Below are 5,115 nucleotides of genomic sequence, written 5' to 3' on the forward strand. Positions count from 1 at the left end.
TAAGTACCCATGCCTGTCTGAGACCTTTACCTAGACCAATCGACAATGGAGAATGGCATGGGGGGGTTTCAGTGTTGTACCCACAGACTTAACAGGTACACCACAGGGGAACTTATGTGCATATGTACATATCATCAACACGCATAAACATACTAGCCTATGAAGTAAGCGTATCCTAATGTTTTGTGGGTGAGGAATGAAATTTGGGCATCATTCTGACTTACTTCCTCTACTCTCTCTCTCTCTCTATCAGTAGGCGGTACTTGTTCTTAAACTTTAAGTTTCAAGGGAACTAGGCTAAGCTCCGTTTCCCTAAGTTTTTATTCTTTGTTTATTAGGTTTTGATTTTAAGTTTAACATAGTCAAGTAAACCCTAAGTAACATTAGCTTTTTCTAAGCACTGCGTCTTTCACTCAAGAATTGAGAAACCTGAACTGCAAGGCTGATCCTGTATCTCTTACCACCAGGTTATCAAGGAAGGGTGTGAGTATATTAACCAAAACTTTGTTGCATATAATGTCCTATGTGTCTTTTGAATAGCAGTAATGCAACTGTAACTTTGTAAGTCAATTAAATTAAATAAAATGTAAGCTAATAAATTAAATTTTCATCATATTATCCAAATTAATATTATTAGTACACCTTAAATCAGGCTATATGGGACAGAGAGTTGGAGTGCAGAGGGATGAGGGCACTGGCCCTGGGGGTGCTGGCTCTAGGGTGGGGTTAGAATGAGAGGTTCAAGGTGCAGTAGAGGACTCAGGATTAGGGCAGAGAATTAGGCTGTGAGGGCTCTGGAACGAGGCCAGGAAAGAGAGAATTGAGATGCAAGAGAGGAATCAGGCTAGAACAGAAAGTGGTGGTGGGGGAGTGAAAGGTTTGAGCTGCAGGAGGTAGAAAAAACTTTCCCCTGCCCCCTCTCACCAGAGCATTTAAGAATCAGGTGAGAGACACCTCTCCCCCCATTGCAACAGCAACTCTGGTGGGCCTGCGCTGAGGAAGGAACTCCTCTCCCCAGCAGCTCCGGCAGGCAAGGCCTAGCCTGGGCTGGGCCATAGACACCTCACCACACAGATCTGGTGTGCCTAGCCTGGGACAGGGGAGGGGTTCCTCTCCTCTCTATTTGGGACATGGCGGGATGAGAGATGTGACAGGGCTTTACAGGAAATCATTATTTGCCTGATTCATGTGCCAGTCCTAGTCCTTGCTGACCCAAACAAACCGTTTCTCCTGCATGCTGATGCCAGTTTGGAGGGTCTGGGAGCAGTCCCGTACCAGGAAGTGGAAGGCAAATGTAAATCTGTAGCCTTTGCCAGCTTAGGACCATCTGATAGCGAAACTCTCTATCCCATCCACCAGCTGCAGTTCTTGGCCTTGAAATGGGCCATCACTGAGAAATTTGGAGACTACTTGTCTGGTGCTCAGTTTCAGGTATGGACAGAGACCAATCCACTGACTTATGTGTTAACAAGGGCTAAGCTGGATGCTACAGGGCAGAGATGGGTGGCTATTTTTGCTAGCCATAACTTCGGCTACGTCTAGAGTACCCGCCGTATTGGTGGGTTAAAATTAATTGCTCAGGGATCGATATATCGTGTCTCATCTAGACGCGATATATCGATCCCTGAGTGCGCTTATATCGATTCCAGAACTCCATCAACCCCAATGGAGTTGCAGAATCGACATGGGGAGCCATGGACATCGATCCCACGTGGTGAAGATGGGTGAGTAATCCGATCTTAGATATTCGACTTCAGCTACGTTATTCACGTAGCTGAAGTTGCGTATCTAAGATCGATTTCCCCCGTAGTGTAGACCAGCCCTTCAGCATTCAATACCAATGAGTTGGTATAATAGGGAGTGTGATTTACCAGGAGCACCAATTCTTGGCTGGGGCAGGATGTAAGCAGGGTCAGAATGAACTCTTCCCTGACATCTGTTGGTGATATGTTGTAAAGGCCTTTTGTTGCTGATGTGCATAGTCACACCTACCCCGCATTGCATGATGGGAGTGCTTGCCCAAATGTTCATTTCGGCTGCTGTGGGATTCCCAGTCTCTTTGTTATTAGAGCAGGAGTAATAAAGTGTACTTATCCTGGTGATATGAATCAAGGACAGTAGAATGATACTTAGCAGATCATGATTTCAGGACTCACCTGAACCTACATAAATCTCGTTAGGCAAGGGACATGGGTTCCAAAACATAGTGAATTAAGAGAAATTGGAAATGAATATTTGCATTTAGAAGTAGGGATTTTTTTTTTTTAGTAATCTCTAAATGTAAGTTTTATGGTCTTATTGTTTCTCTAGTTTAAAGTAAAACTTTTTACTTTTCCATTACAAATTTGGTTTTATGCCACAGATCTGAAATCATTAATGTTTAAGTGCAAATTTTAGACATATTTAGGCTGGTGGGCTCTGCTTTCACTTACACACTGAAAGTTATAAACAGCTTCATAGAGTGGTGAAATGCTTTTCTCCACTGAAACTGCAAGGAAATTTTGCAGATTGAACTCAGGGACAGCAACCAGAGGTGTACCACTTTTGTGGCACATGCACCATCTCTGCAACCAACGTTTGCTATCTCACTCCAAAATGCCACACACTGAGCAACCTTTTACCTTTCAGAACCAAAATATACCATGAAAGAGATCTGATAGCATAAGCTTAAGGCAAGTGACTTCAGCATTAACAACTGTAAGAGATTCAAAAATGCCTCTGTCTTTACACACCAGCAACAACAGAAAGGAAATCAGCAGGAACAAACAAGAGCCAAACAAACATCCATTTCTACCTCTCACCCATACCTCTTAATGGTAACTACATTGCAGGCGAGAGTCAAGCTCTCAGGTCTCAAATGCCAGGTACAGTTACTCTGTCCTTGATCCAAAATAAACAGGAAAATACACTTGATTACTCCTGCCCCAATAACAAAGAGACTGGGGATCTCACAGCAGCTGAAATGACCATTTGGACAAGCACTCCCCTTATGCAATCTGGGGTGGGTGTAACCATGCAAATGATATCAGCCCCAAAAGGCCTTTACAACAGATCACCAACAGATGGCAGGAGAGAGTTCATACTGACCCTGCTTAAACTAGATTGTGGCAAAGATTAAAAAACACTAAATGTCAAAACTCACCAAACCCAGGTCAATCCATCCTCATCGTTGTATCTGCTCGTTATACTCCACACCTGAACGTAGCCCTCACATGGACAACGTACCCTCCTAACTCAGTGTCTGTATGGTAACCTTTTACCCCCAGTCGGGGCTATTGCAGATTATGTATTCCTTACACTACCCAATCTTGAACCGAACTTCGCACTCCCTGGGTAATCTGTACGTTGTTCCCTGATCACTGGAAACTTCTACACTTCAACGCTGTACCGTACACTTTTTTTTCTTTGAACATCATCTTAATAAAATGTTGACATTTGTTCGAGATTCCGGTCCTGTTCCTTTGCAAAGCGTGTGTGTTTGCTCCGGGTTTTAGTCTGCTAATACAGCGGGGGGGCAGCAATTGAGCCAGAGGCGCTTGCCTGCTGCAGACACGGATCCAAGGCTGAACCTTGTCCCCAACAAGCTGAAGGCTTAACTGAAAAGAGTTTAAGAAGTGCTCCCGTCTCCGGCACTCAGCTACCCAGCTCCGAATGGGATCCAAACCCCAAATAGATCCCTTTTACCCTGTATAAGCTGTAAAATCCTGTGACCAGGGCAGCTGCCTAGCAGCCTGCCCATCTGCCTGCCAGTGAGAGAGCTCATAAAGCACTAATCTGGAGAGTGGCGGCTAGGTGGCAGAGGGCTGAAGAGCCAGCAGAGTGGGGCAGCAGAAGTGTGCTGGGCCCATAACCCAGAGGTCAATGGATCAAAAACATCCTCTGATACACAAGCACATGTCTCTTTTCTCTCTGGGCCTTCAAGGAGTCAAAACTCTCTGGCTTGCCAGCCCAGCTCTGTCTGCCATGCACCTGGGCAGCAGCAGGACAGTCTCAGGAGAGCAGCTCCCACCCATTATCTCTTGCAGTGGAAAGAAAGTAGAATTGTGGTTGGACTTTTGCTATTCCTGTTCAGGGAGTCAGTGGCTGTGAGGCAACCCTTACTGATAATGGCAGGGGAAGAGTTCTCTCTTCTGCATTGATGCTGCAATTTTTTGTTGTGCCCTTTCTCCCCCACTTCAAGGCAGGCAGGCAGGCTTGGTGGCTTGTGGAGCTGGGTCAAGCCTATTTTCTTTTGGCAGACACCTGGTTGAGAACTGGTGCTGTATGGTATCTCTCCTTAGTCATCTCTTGTCTAAACTGACCAGCCCTAACGTCTGTAGTCTCGTCTCATACTTTGGAAGCCTGCTATTTACCCTTTCCATTGCAAAAACTGACTATTTAGTCCTACTCTTCCTTTCCAAGCTGCTAACCAGTTACTGATCCATGAGAGCGCCTGAGCTGTCTGGAGTAGCTTGTGACTGCGAGTGGCAACCTCAGAGCAGACTGTTAAGAAGCAGGGCACAATCCCCAAACTGGTTGTGTGTTCTAGACTTACATTTCACCAAGTGTCAGATTAGGGATGATGTCCCTTTTATGACTTTTTAAAGCAAACTTGCTATTTTTGCATTATTTAAGCATTCTATGCAGAGGACTAGAAATGTTTTTATTAACCTGAATGATAGATCATTTTAACATTGGCTGGAATCAAAATGTTAAATTAGTTCTTATTACTTTAATAACTGATATTTCCTCTATCTCAGGACTATCTATTAAACTGATTTTTGGATTAGGGAGATGGAATAGCAGCTTCCTCCATCCATTGCACACATCACCCTGTTATTGTGGCACTGAACCCCCAGGAGCGGTGGACCTCCCTGTGGGGAGAATATCATCGTTGAAGAGCAGCGAAGAAAAGTGGTGTTGTCTGTGTTCCCGTTTGGTTTGTACTGAGTATGGTTTTGAGTCATTTGAACTCTTTCGTCAGTTATTAGTAACATCTTATTATTAGACCTCTGAGTTGAAAGGCTGCTCTTGCAGGTTTTACTTTGTCATTGTTTGTAGGTCAAACAGCCGCTTTCTTAGGCCTGGTCTACACTATGCGTTTAAACCGAATTTAGCAGCGTTAAACTAAGTTAA

At 44.6% G+C, this 5,115-nt stretch overlaps 1 non-coding gene across 1 annotated transcript; it reads left to right on the forward strand.

Moving 5' to 3' along the window:
- Window positions 1-4,661: 4,661 nt before the first annotated feature.
- Window positions 4,662-4,854, forward strand: LOC115642119. Its single transcript, XR_003998160.1, has one exon. It is a non-coding gene; the product is annotated as a U2 spliceosomal RNA (small nuclear RNA).
- Window positions 4,855-5,115: the final 261 nt, after the last annotated feature.

The sequence above is a fragment of the Gopherus evgoodei genome, unplaced genomic scaffold (assembly GCF_007399415.2).
Source record: "Gopherus evgoodei ecotype Sinaloan lineage unplaced genomic scaffold, rGopEvg1_v1.p scaffold_37_arrow_ctg1, whole genome shotgun sequence".
Lineage (NCBI taxonomy): Eukaryota > Metazoa > Chordata > Testudines > Testudinidae > Gopherus > Gopherus evgoodei.